This window comes from Anas acuta, chromosome 3 (genome assembly GCF_963932015.1).
Source record: "Anas acuta chromosome 3, bAnaAcu1.1, whole genome shotgun sequence".
Classification (NCBI taxonomy): Eukaryota; Metazoa; Chordata; class Aves; order Anseriformes; family Anatidae; genus Anas; species Anas acuta.
The window spans coordinates 6065106-6084490 of record NC_088981.1 but is presented as its reverse complement, the minus strand read 5'-3'; the positions used below and the strand labels follow the sequence as shown (position 1 = coordinate 6084490).

The 19385-nt window shown below is 37.2% G+C and overlaps 1 protein-coding gene across 7 annotated transcripts in view; it reads right to left on the bottom strand.

Annotated features, from left to right (window-relative positions):
• The window catches only part of PLCB4 (phospholipase C beta 4), a 230209-nt gene that overhangs the window by 163912 nt on the left and 46912 nt on the right, over nt 1-19385 (bottom strand). For all 7 annotated transcript variants that reach the window (XM_068675401.1, XM_068675397.1, XM_068675396.1 and 4 more), the window contains one exon: nt 17213-17272. The gene's annotated coding sequence lies outside the window, so the exon portion shown is untranslated. The remainder of the gene's footprint in view (nt 1-17212; nt 17273-19385) is intronic.

Here is a 19385-nt window from a genome sequence, read left to right as displayed (position 1 = left end):
AATATCTAGAAACACACAAGGCAATGTGAGCATTAGGAAATAAGACAAACCCTGTAGGTTTAAGAATCGTGCGTAAGTGTGCTTCTCTTCCTAGCTCTTGAGGCTCCAGCATTTTGCCTTGTAATTTAAAAAAGCCCCAAGTACAATTTCACAACTGTTGTTAGAACTGCAATTGCAGGTAAGCACATCTATATATTCACATACAACTACTAAAAAAGTAAATACATAAGCTGGACAGTACTCTAGAAATGTCTCTAGAAATCTCTGCTGAACAAAATAAAACAATGGGCTATAGCTTAATTCTTTTTACATTAAATATGTAAAAATAGTCATAACGATGGCAAAACCCTATACAAGAAGCTTACAAAACAACTAGCAGCCGTGAATCAACACAAGTGAAATCAAACCAAAATTCTATCTTTGTGCTTTCCTTTTTACACTTCTACAAAAGAGTCAACCTAAAATTACAAGGATGTAAAAATGCTCCACTTTGGAAAAATCTAAAAAAGAGCGGCATGCCATAAAAGATCTATTATTAGCTTTGTCACTGTTCTATTTGTCTTCAATATCTTTCATAATAAAACCTAGAAGAATGAAGGGCAATATAATTATTTCTAAATCTCTACATAAACAAAATGGGACTGTCCCCATTTGTAGTTTAATATAGAATTAAACACCAAATCAATATTAAATAATGACTGAAATTGTTTAGGGAGCTGGCTGCGTTTATGTTGACCTTACCTGCAACTTGATTGAGGATTTTCCATATACTGAATGCAAAATAGCTTACAGGACACAAAGCTGATTTTTATTATGTCAAAACAAACTCTTCTTTCTCCTCTAAGTTCATACAACTAACGCTACGGCAAGCCTCTAAGAGGCTTTTGTCTTCTTCTGCATTATGAGGGGGTACTTTAAGTGATGCCAAATTCATTTTTTTTTAAATACAGATCTTGAAACTACTGAAATGCTCTGAAAAAAATGCTCTGGAAACAAGCACAGTCATTTACTCAAATTCCCTCCATGCTAACAATTGACTAGTTACAGTTCCTTCTGTTAGTAAAGCTCACAGTACATTTTTCTTGCATATTAGCCAGAGGTTGTTTGGAGTAACTTTTAAACATTTTCTGTTTGTTAAGTACTTTTTAGCCCCACAGTGTCTGAGAAGCCCCTCTGAAAATAATAATGAAAAAATAATATGTGCCATCGGCAACACTTCCTATTCTGCACTGTGGCTATGGAAGAAAGAGGAAACTGAAGAAAGAAGAAACTGCTGACATGTTCTCTACCTGGTGTTTAAATGGTTTTACCCACGAGACAAAGTGGACTTCAGACTGCTCAGATTTAAAGGCTCTCAATTTTAAGTTTGATTTGTTAACTTCAGCACATGAAAATAAAAATCAAGAGTTAAGATACATGGTTTTCTTTTTATAACATTGAGCTGGCACTTGCAAACAAACCCTGTTTCACTGATTCTTTTGTGGGTGTGGTACTTTAAATCTTCAGAAACAAAACCAGAATGAAGCATATGTGAAGCTTAGGACCCTTGAGGGAATTCTGTGGTTTGCTGTCCTGCAGTTGAGCTATGAGCAGTTACTGCTGTGGTCTAACACATCTACCCCATAAACTCCAACAAATGTTTACCTACGCGCCGCTCTACTGTGTTACTCAGCAATTCTACAACAGTGCTTGAATTCACCAACCCCCCGGGAGCTGTTTGCAATATTTCATTGCATTCTGCAGAATGCATGCTCATATACTTAAAAATACGCAGTGGGAAAGCATTGTACTGAGAAAGGGCTGAACAACCATTTACATAGCAGCAGTGAATTGCATACGGACAGTAAAAACAAGAGAGGAACCCATTTATTATGAAAAGCACATTACCTGTGAAGAGGTCAGGGACTAGTTCCATTAGCACTAGTCTAACAGTAACCTTGAACTAGCTTTTAATTACTTTCAATTTCTGCAGCCATTGCTCTTAAGACAGGCACAGCTGTTGAAATCCTGACATCCCAAACAAGAGCTCCCATTCGTGTCAAGATGATCAGAATTTTTGTCTGTTTCCTCAGTAGCAAAAAAAAAATAATTCGCTGCTTTACTCTGAATATGGTTTCAGTAACAGTGGAATAGGGGAAAAAGCAATAGCCACGTTGTTTGCTTGGTCCAACAACATACACACCCTTTGAGTTGCTCAACTTTTGCATTAGCACTCATCAGAAAATAACAGAGAAGCAACTTTTGTCCTTCTGCACATGCATTGGAAGCAATAAAAAAAAATCTCCACAAGCCTCAGCCTACCCAAATGGCCTCAAATAACTTCCTCCTTAATTTTTAGTGTTTTCTGTGAAGTTAGACATTTATCAAAAAACTATATATAGGAACAACATCTAAAGATACACGGGAAATACTCCCTTATCTTGGAGCCTGGGATCATTTATTTTACTGCAAAGAATATAAAATCAATGCCTGAAAAAGTACTGAAGAACTAGGATAATGTTCTTAAATACATTAGTTCTGTATCTGATTAAACTAGCAAAAAAAATAGGCAACAGGCACTCAGTGTCTTGTATTGAACTACCACGCAACCTTTTCCTCTAGCAATGCAAATTTTCAGTGTATAGACTATGAGTAAAATACTAGTTTAACATTAGTTTAAATTTGAAGTTATTGGCCACAATTGCCAGTTTCACGGCAGATGCAAAGTTCTGTTAAACAAAAGCTGGGTATATTTTTCACCACAATTATCTATTAAATACCACATGCAGGAAAATAAAGGCAAAACCAGCTAAAACTGTACTAAAATCAGCATAACATCTTTAAAATAAATTTCTTCATATCTTCAAAACTTCAAAGAAATGGAAATATTAATTTGGAATGTTGTAATTCACAGTAACCCCTGATCCACTGTTCTTCTGCTTATGACTTTGTTCTACCATAACTTTTGTTTCCTATCAGCTTGCTGAAGAATAAATAAAAGTTTCTGAAATCACTCAGTACAATTACAGTAAGCACACCAGCACTCCCCTATCTAAAAAACTGAGCAGTACAGATAATAAGAACAATCACTGTGATCAATACAGATCAATCTGGTGATCATCACACTAGAATACCCTTTAGCTGCTCAGTTTTTCTAGTTTTCTTTTAACCTTAATGGAATTGGGATGCAAAGAGGAAAGCTGAGAGCAAGAATTCCTCAAACAGTGTGACTCCTGCAGCCAGAAATACCAGAAATGCAGAAGCACATCGTGGTACAAGCACAGATCCTGGTTTCACTGTGCTAACTGCTCTGCTGACAGACAGAGGGATGCTTTTCTTTGAAGAATTTTTAAGGAGTAGAAAAATGGCTGAGAAAGTTATATGAGCAATCCAGAATCAGTCACTGAACAAGCAACCTGTGCCTGCGTTGCAGATCAGTGGTGTCACCCCTGAACCTGCCTGTTGATAGATTTACAGGGGAACTACAGGATAATAGCAAAATCACATCACTACAAGAACAGGGGACACATGCAGATGAGATACCTAACACCAAAATAAAGTTGCAAAAACAACAGCCAAAACACTGATGCTATCAAAAGCTCTGCAAGCCATACAATCTGCCACAAAAGCTACAAGATTTGGTGAAAAGCCCCCATTATGCCAACAGTCTGGCCAACCAAATGAAATAAATTGAAGTAAAACACGAGAGAGCGAGAGAGATGTAAAAACAACAACAACAACAAACTTTTAAAAATGTATTTGGGTTCTCTCTTAAAGCACATGAATGCAATGGTAAAGCTGATTCCACTGATTTCAGCAGGCTGTATCACTAACTCCTGAATAATACATCTTCTTTCTAGTTCACATCAGGGAAAAATTCATCTGATACAAGATGTTACAGTGCTTGTGAAGTGTCCTGGCTGGAACGTTGTCCAGGGATTAGAACAATTAAAGACTATTCAGGCTCCGTCCCTTAAATCTAATTCTACTCCAGTAAAATAGTTGGATTTTTTTCCCTTTTAACTGTGAGAAGAATTTGGCCTTAAATTACAATTGTCTGATAGCTATATTTACAGAACTAGCAATACCCTGAAAATACAGAACCTCCAAGAGAAAAGAGAGCTCATAAAAAAAAAACCTTATGGGATTATCAATTAAGATATTCTAGCTTCCAAACTTAAAATAAATGGAAAATATGTCATATGAACCTCTGTAGATATTCAATCATTTTATTTTTATTATATTGAGACCCATAATTGCACCTGGAAGGAAGGAAAAACTGGATCATTTCGTCCCCATTGGTCTAAAAGCACAAGTACCATCAAGAGACATACCTGACTCACTAGCAGAGTGAGCAGCAATGAGACCAGTATTAACAAGCTTCACATGAAAAAAATAATTAGGACAGTCAGAAAAAAAAAAATCAGAGGATTTAATTGTTCACATAGCTATGAAATAGAATCCACACCATTTAGAAAGTTCAATGAAACAATACTGAAGTAATGAGTTCTGCCTTTTACCAATCACACATACTGCTGTATAATCCGCTATATATGCTAAATATACCTATTTTTGGACTTCAACTTTGTCTCCATTTTGTGCCTGATATTTAAAACACAGGAATTGTTTTAGACAGCACAACATGGTTTCTATGTAACACACAGAAAACAAACTTATTATTATGAATTATGTGTGCATGCATTTTACCAGATAAGTCCAACAAATCAGCCTTTATTTTCTCCTCACAATATTATGTGCTTTTTCATAGAAATAATCATCTAGGTATAAACAGAAATGACTCAACTGGAGTTAACAGTGTCCCCTAAGGAAACAAAGGTGTTTATGCACTGGAGAAAAGTAACCTGCCATTTAAGAGAATTGAAGTATAAATAGCAGAGACTAAGGGTCTCTGTGCTTACGTATATGACAACTGAGAATGAGGAAAAAAAAAAAGAAGAAATGCCAACACAGAAAAATGTTTACAGGGGGACATAATCAAGATTCAAGTTTAAACCTACCAGGAGCTTGCTCCCATCTCTATTTACAAGCATGATCAATTAAACCACAAAGCAGTTAATACAGAAGTACTTACATGAGAAAGGCCTTGGTTTTCAGAAAACTGTTGCAAAGGAATGTTCATTAAACAGGCATTTTATGTATTGCTACACCTCTAGCGCCTGCATGAAGCAAAACAATACCTTTAATAAAGTAGAAGCCAGAAGCTTTCCTAATGCATCTCATAAAATCAGTGTGTGCAAAGCTCTATCAACTCTCCATTTCAATTTCCATATACATCAATATTTCTCATTTACCGCTCATCTAAAAAGAGGAATAAACCAGTTGCCTATCTGTTGAAATAAGGTTTGCGGAAAAAAACTTGACTGAAAGAAAGAACATTTTAAACCAGAAAATATATAATTAAAACACATTTCATTCTAAAATGAGTAAACCCAAGCTGTTTTATTGTGCTTTGTGGTGGTGTTGTTTTTTTTTTCCCCATCTTTGCAACATATTTTCTGTCAAGTATGTTGCAAAGCACACATACCTGACGAAGCCAGACATCCAAGCGGACCAGACACCATGCAGCAAACATTTTGTTTACCAGAAACATTTATAATTCAATTTGGAGACATTTGCAAATGTTAGCTTTCAGACTGCCCTCTTAATGTGTTCTTTAACAACTCAGTAGATGCACAGTAACTGCAGGTATATTAGTATAATCAGTCTTGGGAGTAAATTATGCCATCTAGCCTTTTAGTAATGTTTTAGTTGCAAAATTCCAAAAAGAAAAGGCTATGTCAAGTAAAACAGACCACCTGGTTCAAAGGAAACCGGTCTGGTGGACATGTTACATAAGTGAGAAAATGCAATATCAAATCATCTCTAATTATATTCTGAACATTTGTTCTGATGTTTTGAAAAGTTCTGGATAGTTTAGCTATTAAGTCTTTAAAGTGAACTGCAGAAGTACTTCCTCAGTGGAAATAAAGGAAACTTTACTTGAAAGATAAAGCAAGAAAAAAAAAAATCAGCTTGCTTCAGAAATCTTGTTTGTTTTTTGACATCTTTTAATAGTTTTAAAACATCGTTATTTGAAATGACTTCAACACATTTCCTTTAGCAAAGAATCCAAGTTTTAGACTATATTGTCAAATTCCCAATAAAACAGAGATACTTCTTCCAAAAGGTAATAATACATGGTATCTTTTGCAAACCTGAGTTCATTAAAAACATTGACACCACAGTGAAAAAAGTGGAACAAAATGCTTCTAAAATTAATATTTTAGAAGAAAAAATCTCAAGATCCTCAAGTCACTAAGAGAAATCAGGTAAAAGCTTAAAAACAGGGGAGAAGAAAGATTTTTTTTTTTAACCTTTCAGTAAAGTGTCATAATGTAATATTAAATTTTCTCAGAGTAGGAAAAATTAAGAGTACTACCAAGCTATTAAACCTTCCAGTGGATCATTTGTGGTATGAGTTATTAGCATAATTGGGGGCACGCTTTATTATGACCTCTGCAAAACTTTCATTTCCCAAATGTGATAGATACAAAGTGCTTTTGTAATACCAATAATGATTATTTCCTATGGGAAACTGCCAATTATAAGTTGGTGAAAAAGGCTATACTGGGTGTACATTGAGAAAGTGAACACACCTACCAACAGTCAGACTAATTAAAGCCATTCTTCAAATATTAATAAAGCTTTCCAATTCCATGAAATATAACCTGTACATTTCAGTTCAACCACATCCTTGTCAGGTCATTCATTCAACAATAATAAATATTTGACTACTGTTTAAATACAGCATTTATGCTGAACATTCACCTTTCCCTGGCAGTAAACCAAAACATGTGGGAAGCTGTTTTAACATTTAACCACTTGACTCAATTTCGTATTATTTATATCAAGTCACATCAAGCGCCAGCAAAAACACAGACACAGAGACAAGTCCCTTGTGTTCTGGAAATAAGTATTTGAAAAAAAAAAATCATAGTGAAGATCATCTATAGGGATAAGCAATAAACTGCCAAAGAGTGTGTGTTTTATAACACTGACTCCAGTATATTCTGTTGAGGTCACAAGTACAAGAGGTAGCAGAGTCAATAGCATCATTTCCTGCTCTTCTGTCACCTGCTGTCTCGTACCCTTAGCTGCCAAGTTTCACATGCTAATGTGTACCACCAAGAAAAGAGGGGACAGAGGGCATAGCCAGACAAAATTCCTGAACATGCCAACTTGACAGCCAAAAGACAAGACAACCACCTTCCCATCCACCCATAGTGTCCAGCTCTACACGTGTACTTCAGGCATGCCAGAGTGGGAATTCTTTTCAGCAACTCCAGCCTGAGGCATCCTGTTTGCAAAGCTGCTGTTGCATCCATGAAACCATACCGCACAGAAATGGCAAAGTCTACCAGAAAATGCAGTTTTAGGATATATAGCACACACAGTCTCTTCATAGATAAGCCCTGGCATTTCAAAGCTCTCCCTGGATCCCACTGGATGTACAGACTGAGTTGGTAGGCTGCAGAATCATACCAGAGAATAGATGAGAGCAAATGAAGCTCCATTAAGGGATACTCAGGACAAAACCATGTGCTCCCACATTACTGAATAGGCTTCAGCTTTTACTGATTAGCCATTCTAGACAGTGTTGCTTTAATTACCATTACCTCATATTTAAAAGGTATTTGCTGTAATGTCTTTGCTTTAGCCATCATAATTTTTAGAAGTTCCTAGCATCTGATTCCCATTTACGCTCCTGCCAATTTGCAATACCTTTGCAAGATGAAATGGACGTAAAAGCAAATGTAGAAATATTGTACTACACCTTTACCTCATCTCTGGAATAACAAAGTAGAGTATTAGTGACAAATCTGATTTGAAACTTTATGTGACATTAGAAAACACCCTGTACTGATACATAAATTGAGAAATGAGGAAAGCTTTTACTTTTCTTAAAATATTCTCCTGGAAACTGCCTAAATTGTTTAAAAATTTTACAAGAGCAAACTCCCCAGTTCACCAATTGTTTATATGCACCACCTATAAAGAAAAAAATGTTCTGGAGAGTCTATGCAACAGACAGCTTAATTAGGGCACAGAGCAAAAGGCACATTAAACCAACAGAATAAAAGATCATTTAAAAAGCACTTAAGGAAGGTTGTTCTAGGTTCTTCAGGATATCTTGCACAATGCATATCTACATCCTTAAAAACAGATGTGTTTACACAAAAGCAGGTCATAAAGTCTCTCATAGAAACAAGACAGCTAGATTTCAGGCATAGAGACCCAGGTGATTTGTAGATGGGGTTATATGTGCAAATGTTTTTCTATTTTTCCCCTACAAGTTATAGCTATATTGTTCAGTCTGATAAAAGACACTTTGCTTAGTTCCAACATAGCCACAGGCAAATGCCATGCTGATGTTTGATATGACTCCTTCCTTCTCAGAGTTTGGACAGGCAGGACTGACTTTTGAAAGGAACCATGCGCACCAAACTCAAGCTTCATCAAAACTTCAGCAAACTCAAGTTCTGATCCACCTGGACCACAAGTTTTCCATCTTGTGTCTACCTTTCAGAGAGGAAGTTAAATGGCTGAGTGGACCACACATAAGAATCAATGTATGCAAGCCCACACTATTTGGTGAAAATTAAAAAGTCAATTTAAAAAACTCATTTACTTCGTTTTCAAAGACAAAGATTCAGAAATAACTTGAACAAGCCATCAAAGTACCAACATGAGGCAGACATGCCTGACCATCTTGCTAGAAATGACCTCCTGAATTCAGAGTCAGCTTCTCAACATAAATGTAATTCAAACCAAGTACAATGGTATATATGTGTTTTAATAGCCAGGCTGCTTAGCTTTTCTCCTCCCAGAAAGTTTGTAAAGAATGAAACACACAGTAGCTTTCTAAAGGCTAAAATATAGCTAAGCTCAAGGTGAGATGTGATTCAAGAAGAAAGTAACAATTAATTTTTGTCAGACTGAACTTACAAACTGGAGCTGGAGATGCACATTTGACCACCTAGACCTCATTAAACGCAGTAAGCAAAGCACTGCCTTTTTTGTATGAGAAGAGTGATCTGGTAACCAGGCCATTTATAAAAACACTCATTGCAAAACAAGTATAAATGGTTGAATTCCTCTAAATGAACAAAGACCTGAGAAAAGGACATTCTAGCAGTCTGTGTATCAGTACAGGAGTTACCTATAACCTCTACAGCAGCGCTGAAGATAGGCTCCCAACTGCTAATCCAGACTGCAAAATATCTCAATGATCTTGTTTACAATCCAGATTTCGTCTGCTACAGATCAAACTGCAAAAGTGCAGTTATTAAATCTATTTACTAGATTTACTTATTGCTTTTCACTGTAATGTTTAATACGATGACTTATTAACTCTGAAGAGAAGAAAGCTAAAAATATAAACAAGTGAAAGGGGGGATGTGTGCCATTAAGCAATAAACAACATTCCATATTTCTGTCTTTCCCCTTTGTTTTACAAAAAATAACTAGACAGTAGTCTCATCACTCCACATACTGTAACTTTCAAACCTTGGCAGAGCAACTCTTGCACATTGTGTTTCAGATCCAATAACTCAATGCATGCTTCAGAGATCTGGCAGCAGGTTTTTTTGGGACTTATTTCCTACTTTTCTGGCTTATGCAACCTGTCGAGTTTAGAAAATTTACACTCAGTAGATTAAGATGATGTACACAGAGAAAGAGGAAATCATAATAACCACAATAATTATAAATGAAATTTTGAATGCAAATTTGATTGGCCACAGATATTTCCATTGCCTGCAAGGAATCATTCTGACGAAGAACAGCACACACGACCCTCTCAGATTCCAGCTTTCACAGGTACTACAACCAAAAACATTTTGTTAAGGTAAACTGCTGCCAACAGGGCAGACTCTGTAGCTATCACACATGCAAACTCCCTGTTCTCTAATGCGATACATGTTTTAAGAGCAACAGAATTACAACAGGTAAGGTATGAAAACTAGAACAAAAGCAGGTTCTGGCAAAGCCACAGGATGATGGGGAGTTTTGCCTTTGATTAGAATCTGTTTACTTAAACACTCAGCCAAGCATCTCTCCTCTAAACCAGACCGCAAATGTAATTATGGAAAATTTCACAGGGATGTTTTCTCTAGTTTCGTAGTTTAAAGAAGTTGAAGACACAGGGAGGGGAGAAAAAAAAAAGTCCTTTCCAAATGCAATGCATTTTCTGGCAGTAGTTGAGTAGTTTTCTTTTTGGCATTACCAGACTACAGTAAGACCTAAAGCTGAATGCACCATTTACTTTGTATAAGAATACACATCAGTTTAAAAGAAAAATATATACTGGGCAAATAATCTTGGTGTATCTCTAGTAGGGCTTGGCAGGTAGTTTCAACAGGAAAATGGAATCAGAAATGAATAAAACATTTTATCCAAACTCATCTGTGCACATGACCTCTTGCTTCCTCCCCCACAACATATTTCCTATATCTGACAGTTTTATTATTACATTTCCTGCTTTTTCTACCACACTCCATTTATTTCGCAGTTTTCCCCCTACCTTCCAAACTGTTCTGCCTATTCTGTAGCCCTCCATTTCTTTCTCATACACTTGGCCCCAGCTGAGTTCAGTGGCAAAAATCCCACCAACCTGACTGCAAAGCGATTCCTTGGGAACATCACCCACCATCTCTGTCCTCTGCCACCACCGCCCTTCAGCTTTCACACTGAGTCATGCCATCCAATTTTAGGTTGAGAAACTGGAAAGGGAATAGTTTCCTCCACTCTTTTCTACTCTACCCCCTCCAGTGCCAGGGGCATACTTCCACCAGTTCGATTGAACAGACTCCAGGAGGCAATTCAAGTCACTATCAAGGAAAAAAGCAACCCAGGAAAAAAGAGAAAAAAAAAAAAAAAAAGGAGAACACCAAAAGTCAGCACTTAGTGTCTTAGTGAGCTGAGCCTGCACAGACCTTAACTGTTTGCAAAAATTCCCCTTTCTTCAGATTTCATTGAGGCCTAACAACACAAGCTGTCATTTTGTTTTACTTTCAGACCGTTTTCTCACCCACTGCAGTTTATCTCACATTGCCCACCTTTTCATATAAGACCAGGCCTTTCCATATTTTAACGAAACAGTGCCCTAGTGTTGGGCACTAATGAAATATAAATTTTGAATAAAATAGCAGCATAGCTTAGTTCCTTGTATAACATTCCACTACCTGTGTGCTTTTCCCCTTTTCTGGGGAGTGCACGAGAAAAAAATAAGGGAAAAGCTTTACTAGGCAGCCAAAGGAAGAAATATCCAAACAAAAGAAAGCAAACATTCCCAGCCCAAAACAAGCACTAATTCAGTTTACTTGTCACACACCCTTGTATACATACACCACTTCCAACAAAGTCATGTATGCAGGAACACTTCAGGGGAAGCAGCTTTTATTTCCTAAGTGTCCGATCTTTCCCAGTAAATTATGGGTACAGAGACAGACTGGATCAGACCCAAGGCCTGTCTACTGCAGTACTGTCTTGGATGCCAGCACCAGATGCTTTAGATGAACGCATGAGAATCTCGCAGTAGGCAGTTATTGGATAATCTGCCCCCCCACATAAGACTCATGCTGATCACTGCTAGTCTGAGGTTCTCTTATGCAATGAGAAATAAGTTAATTATCCCTTCCAAATTTTTATTATTATAAATAATGATTATATGGCTATCAAAAAGAACAAAATATTCATCAGCCAAGAATTATTTCCTTCTTTTATTTTTTTTCCTGCATTAGAACGCCTGAAGATTCAGCCACGGTTTAAGACAGACCAACCATGGAAATGATGGAATTGATGAAAGCACTCATCTTAGAAATTTACAATTTTGAGGCAGTTCTCTGGTAAACTTCAAGTCCTCTCCAGAAATCCACCAGTCCCTCATTCTTTCCCTACTAACCTCCACTCTGCCACCACAAATGAAAACAGACTTATTTCAGGATTTTATTTAGCAAATCTACTTTTTGGCCAGATTGGTTCCATGATTCACTAGTTACTTACACAGGCCTTTGATGTAAATGAGCATCCTGGGATGGAAATCAGAGGCTGGGAGTGAGACTGGGGACTGCTTTCTTTAGCAGCAATGTACATGAACCTACAGGGAACCTGACAGCCACAGCCATGACTACCACCATAAGTTATCTATATACTTTTGTTATCACTTGCTTTTTAGTCCCCAGAGCTCTCTCCCTTCTCTCTGAGCCACCAGCCTCCCTCAGTCTGAGACTCTCGCTAGTCCCTACTTCCTGCTCCATCCACGCTCACCTTTCCCAAAGAGGTCTACCTGCCACTAGATTTTGCTGTAATTATCTGAACAGTCTTTCACAGTAAAGTGTGAAGAAAACGTGATTTCCAAACAGCAGGGAATGTTTAGAAAACAATGCTTCATCTGGATGCAGTAAGCTTCTTTTATTTTTTCTTTTTTCCCTTCTGTTTTACATCGTTGACTCCAAGTTTTGATGACAAGATATTTTAAGCATTTCTGACTTAGAAGTGTGCTAAAAATAAGAGAATTTTTTTTAAGGAAAACATTGTCTAACTTAAGGGAAACTTGGTATATACACCACCTAAGTAAGCTATGCGTGTTGCTTACAAACAGCAGATAACTTTTCAGACCTAAAAACTCAATTTCTGGAAGCCAGAGATAACATGCATAAACAATCTGACAGGCTGTAGGATTCAATGGATCTGATTAAAAGAACAGAATTACAAGTCATGGGCAAAACAGATGCTACAGAGCAAAATTCGTCTCAAGTGGAAAATAACTATGCAAAATATCTTAATTGCTGTGCTTGTCAGGGACAATAAAAAGATATTCAGTGGAGATAGAGTCTAAAGCTAAGGTTAAAAACCTCTGTATTTTGAGAATAGCAGACAGAGCAAATTGCACTGGCCTCTTACAAGAACAGAACTTCTCTTCTTTGTCCTTCCCTATAAAGTGTCACTTCCATTTTGGGAGTGGTTACCATGCCCTATATAATGATCAGAAGGCATATACTTCAGGACAAAAATTCATCCTCAATTATGTGAGTGCATATATAGTTATGCTGTGCGGGTGGTAAATCATACGCTGGCATAAGGAAAACAAATGCAGAGTATTACTGGGTTCATAGCAAAAAAGATTACATATAAGTTCATCAGGTTTTGGACTTTTCAAGTAAAGAAGTAAACAGTGCAACACTGGAAGTTACAGTATGTAATTCGTACAAGTACGTGGGTGTCAGCAGCACCACATTAACAGTGTTTGCATTTGCACTTGCAGTACTTTCACAGCTACAGGACGATGCCTGTGGGTATGTGTCAGTATTTTGGAGGCTCCAGAGAGTGAACTAGTCACCTAAGTCTACCAAGTACTCCAACTGTTAAAGTAAAAACAGTTGCAGATTCAGCTATAAAGATCAGAGTACAGTTACTCTGTTAAGCTTCAGTACTCTTAAGAACCTAGGTTTTTAAAAGAGCCAGTAAATTGCTACTATTTTGTAATCACAGCAGGGTGGAAAAACTTGAGCAACTGGATTACTGAGTGATCTGTTAATGATCTTGAATACAAGAGAAAGTTGCATCATTTCTCTCCTACTCTTGCAACCTTTGTGTTCAGCTTCTTCATCCTTTCTCCCACCCTGCCAGGACGGATCGGAGCACACAGGCCCCCTGATGAACTGGTTCCAATCTGTCATATGCAGCAGGATGGACAAATATTATTTACATGTCCTGGAGGGTCACAGTTATGAACATCACTGTTCAAATCTGTTTCATTACCTACACCACAAGAACTGCTACCCTGAAGGAGTCTGCTGGTACCCTTAATTTTGTAATTACCTTGAGGGTAGTATTAAAATTTTAAAAAGTACTTTTTGTTTGAATAGTAAATACGAACTGCACAAATGTGTGTGTGGCTAATATGTTAGCTCCTAATATGCCCGCCTTCGTGATTCTAGCCAATGGTCCATTAGGTGTTCAAACTCTGTCTTGAGGATCCAGCTATACAATAACATCTTTAAACCACATTAATGGGCAATGTTTATGGACAATGTTTTAGTAGTGGGAACCCTTACTTTCTTTTACAGTTAGACTTATCTTTGGTAATGGCTCTAATTTGTCCCTCGCCCTTCCTCCACTTCCACTCATCAGCAGGGTATTCCAACTGCTTCATAGCTGAGTGGGAAGATACCAGTTTCAGAAAAATATTAGTGTGTCTTGAGCATAGTCAGATTCAAGTACTGTCTGCCTACAGGGTAAACAGTCAGCTAGTGACTGTTCCAGTGGGCTGCTACCTTCTAAACAGAACACTGGCAGAATGCTAATTTCCGCAAGTCCAGGCTATCAGGGAGTGAGGCCTTTCCTTGTGAATTCCATGGAAATATACAGGTAGGTTGGTTTTTTAATCACACCATACACAATCACATAATTAGGATTAACAGAGGCAGGATTAACATAACTGGCTCTTACTGAAGACAACATACAGAGATCATTAAGAATCACTTTGGAGTGAATGTTCTTAACTTGACATCTGAGAGAGCGTTACAAAAGTACCCACATGAGAGCACTGGCAATTTCATCAAAAATACTAAGACCCAATAATCTGGCTGTGCCCTTCACTCCAGAAGGAAACTCTACACTTCTAATCTGTAAAAATGCCATAGGGATCTTATTCCACCTCCATAAAAATCAACTAAAATGCGGTAATGAATAAAAGTCATGTAATGATCAGAACATTGTTTTAATTACCACTCTGGTCAGAAATGCCCACTGAACATTATGCCTGGCTTCAACACTACAGACTTTGATCAGGAGTTTAGTACTCCTCCTTTCAAGGGTGTCAAAGACTACAATCAATAAAGCAATTTTTATTTGGGTAATAGCCCAGCCTCTCTGCGAATAGGAAAGTGGCAAAAGTTCCCATAGCTGCTGACAGCATTAAAAGAGGTGATTATTATACATAGAGATGTGTTATGATTCAGGCAACATCTCTTATTTGCACCTCCCTGTCCTCCCAGCACTCTGTAAGCAGAATGAACCTGTAAGGACCCACTGGCTGACCTCAGCTCCTGAAGGGATACTGTTCAAAATCACACATTGTAATAAAAGACAATACTGCACAACAGTCTCACTTACCTTTAATAATCTGATATGTTAGCGTGCTTGCTATCCAAAAAAATTCTCCCAGGCATCCTCAAGGTAACTAGTATTAACTGCAGTACACTGCTAGAAGACCTTGTAACTGACTGTATAAATTACAACTGCTCAGGGCTATTTTTTTTTTGTTTTTGTTTTCTTGTTACTGAGCCAAATTTTCTTCATATTTACTTGATGTAAGTTAAGAAGTTGTGGAATTAATTTTTCCTTTGTTCCAAAAGGTTTTATTAACTTTAAAGATGTGCAAAGCCTACAGCATATCCCCATGTAAACTATGTTTAAATGGCTAAAATTGCATCCAAGTAGAAAGTGAAAAGGAGCAATCATAACTTTCTTCACACCTAACTCCACCATTATTGACTCCTACCACCGCTACATAGAGTTTTATTTTGAAGGCATGCAAGTTGCTCAAATGCAGAAGCTAAGGTACACTCAAGGTACACTGATTCATTCCCTCCTTCTTTACCAATTCTAACAAATGAGCCAGTTACCCCAGCAGTTCTATCACTAGTATGATTTCCATTCTGAATCTCCAGTAAGTTCTACTACTTACACCTGGGTAAGAATTTAGTTAGCACTACCCATATTTTCAGACTGTTGCTCTAAGAAAACATTTACAGTAGTTTCTACTTTCGAAGAAAGCTATTTCTGGCCAATGTAGGTTTTATTTATTTATTATTATTTTAGCAAACAGAATTTTTGCCCATAAGAGAAATACTTTAATCATTTACAAATAAACAGACCAATTGTGGTAAAACACTGTGTCACTTGTGCAACAAATTTCCCAAATTCTTGTGGTGTACATTGTGGGAGAAAAACAACAACTTAAAAAAAAAAATCTTAGGATGTTTTAGTGACTAATACCAAGGCTATATGTACATAAAACACTGCCTCCTGCCATTGTGTTATTACTTCTAAAATTCTAGAAGACTAGGGCACCCATATACCCTTTGGTATCAATTACTTTTCTGCACTGAAATTTTCCTAAGACATCCCTCTATGGCAAATCTGTCTGGAATTGGAATCCTCATCTCAGATTCCAGATGATCCTGAGATTCCTGATGTGAATTTAGATCCATTTTTATATAAGCAACAACAAAAAGTAAATACATTATCCCATAATGGTCATTTACAACAATTTCAGTTGAAGGAAGAGTGAATGTTCTAAACTGTATGTGCATGGGTAGAACTCTGCTCCTATATACTGAGGTGATAGGCAAAGAACTCATTTAAACTAAACTGAATGGATTGGCCAACAGGGCAAGGCTGAGGTCTCACCCACAATTGGTGAGAAATTAGCATTTGCTTCAACAGCCCTTTTGGCCTGCTTAAGATCTGGATACTGAACCAAGTGGAATTTTGTGTTGATTTGGTGCTTTCAGAGGAGAGCAGCTTCCAGTCATCAGCAACCAAAAGGGTAAGAATCCTTGATGCCAAATGGCATATATAAAACTACAGTCAGACTAGAAGTACTTCAAGTGTGAAATCAAGGTGGTGTGCAAGTAACCTGAGTGCTTTTTGTGTGGATGTTATGTTTTCTGCAAATCTGAGGTAAGAAGAAAAAGCTGGAAATACTTTGAAACTAGAGCACTCTCATTGCCTTTGCAGCTGTTTTATGAATGGATCCACATAAGCTCGGGAGTTAGGTTGGGCCTTAGCAGGAAAGAGAGGTTAGTTCATTCCTTAACCCCTTCTCCACAGAATGTTAGGCCACTACAAAAAGATGAGGTCAACAAGTACCTATAAAGCCCTCAAGTTGCCAGTGGTACCAAGCCATCCTTACACATCTTTCTTAGTGTCAATGTACCTGGTTTTCAGAAGAGCTCAGCATACTCTGAAGTTGCAGACTTGTGACCTAAATTCCTGATGAAGTCTCTCCCCTCGTGAACCTAAACTATTGTTCTTTCAGAACACATTCCTCATTCTAAGACTTCCAGCACAGCATTGAAACACTAAGCAATATTTTAAAACTTGAAGGAAATTATCTAGTAAAAAAAAAAGACCAGATTAAAAGGTTAATAGAAAAAACACTTACTTTTTGAAAATCAGAAATTACTCCGTAGAAATTCCCATTGTAGAAGATGACGTCCTTCCCCTAAAAAACAAACAAAAAAAAAATCAAACAATTGTACAAACGAATATCCAGTTAATAAAACGCAGTGAGCTATGTCAAGGCATTTTTAACCCCCAGAAATAATTTCTCATAATGGATCAGAATACATCCATTATTGGACACGAGGATAACATCCACACAACAAGCAAAGCAGAATTATTACAGAAAGAGGAATGATGGGGAGAGAAGTGTTCAGAACTGAAGTTAAATCCAAATTTAGTTTAGAAACTTATGCATTAGAAGAGGCTTTGAAAGGAAAAAAAACAAACAAACAAGTGTTCAGTTTTCAAAATAATGCAAAATAAACTTAAATAGGTCCTTCAAATGAATGTCCATCAAGAATGCCTATGCTTTAGGACTGAAGTTCTATTTTTTGCTCTGTCATTAAGCTTCATGTTTTCTTCTTCCCTTGAAGGTAAAATAAATTGAAACGTAGAATCGAGTGCATCCACTATGCACACATTCAGGATTAAATCTGACCTGGTACCTTTAAGATTTTTAAGAAGTGTAGGAGAAAAAAATATATGTGCATGTGTGTACACATATGCATGTGTATATACACACAGATACCCCAGCAAGATTACAGAAACAGAGGTTCTGGGAACCCAAACTCTCAGCCAAAGATATGCCAGAGCATGCTGAAGGTCTAGCATTTTGCCCTGAAAACTCACGGTGCATAAAATGCCCTAAGTATCATACCAGAGTCACTAAGAACCACAGCGGTCACAATTACAGCAATGAGAGCAGTTAAAGAAAATCATTTCCTGTTTTAGTGAAATCTCCAGCAGTTGCCCAAAAATTCTACTAAAACAGAACTTTTTCCAGAACATAAATAGCTACTCAGGGGATGATGGCTAGGTATTTCATTCTTATTAAATATTGACAGTGCGCTCTTCTAAGAAAAAAGCACACAGTGCTTTTGCTTTTTTATGCCCCAAACTCTTATTTTGCTAGTGCACTTCCAGAATGGCCTGAATAGCATCTAATTACATGAGAAGGTATCACTGCATCTCCACCACCTAATAACTACACACAAAAGTGTCCTTATACTTATTTCTAGGGTCAACCGAAGTCAGTTTAATGCTAAAATAAACTCACAGCTCAAAACATGTTATTGTTGGAAAAAAAAACAACATTACAAAAATATTTTAAGGCATGTAAACTGTATTAGTAGTCTGCAATGCCAGATACATATTCAGTATTTGTTTTCTTGCAGATTGTGGTCAAATTTTAACACAGTTACATCAGCATAAAATATAGCACAGCTCCACTGAAATCAGTAGCATCATGCCACACCTAATGCACATAACAGAAGCAGAATCTGTTTCTCAACTGTTTTCAATCATTTACAGCTTTCAGGGTAAAACTGCCACTGGGCTCTGAAATTTCTCATGTTCCACATACACAGATGAACACAGTCTCAAAATTAAAAGAGAAGATGATTTCTTTCATTAATTACATAAATATCAAAATCTTTGTCTTCTAACCAGTTTTTTCTTCAAGATCTTGTTTGTGTTCAAAATCTCCAGAGGCCTTTTAGTAAGACGGTAAGTTCTTTGACGGAAACACTTAGAGCCAGAGTCAGGTCTCAGTTACACAGGCAGAAATGCAGAGCAACCCTTAATTCACAGTAACTCAAATACTGACAGGGAAACAGCCTGCAGCTGCAGCCTCAGGTTTATCCTTTGTTCCACAGCTGGTTGTAAAGGCCAAAAAGACATACCTAATAATTCCTAATATTTTCATTCCTTTCCTGTCCCAAGAAAAATAAATGAAGGAACCAAAGAAGAGGTAAATAAGCTGGTCTTAAATACCTTGATACCTTTTTTTTTTTTTCCACCCTCCAGAGAATCATTGATTCCATGTTCCTAAATTCCTGAACACTTAACCAGACAGGTATCACAGATTTCAATTGCAACTAAAAACCTAAACAGTTGTTGAGGCATCAAATGCTGAAGCGTTCATTAATCATCACTGGCTACACAATAGATAATACTAATCCTTCTTCTACTTGACACATTACAGGTAGAGATTTTCACCCTGGGGTTTACAGACCCCTGAAGACTCAGACTGCTGCTGAAGATCCATGATGATT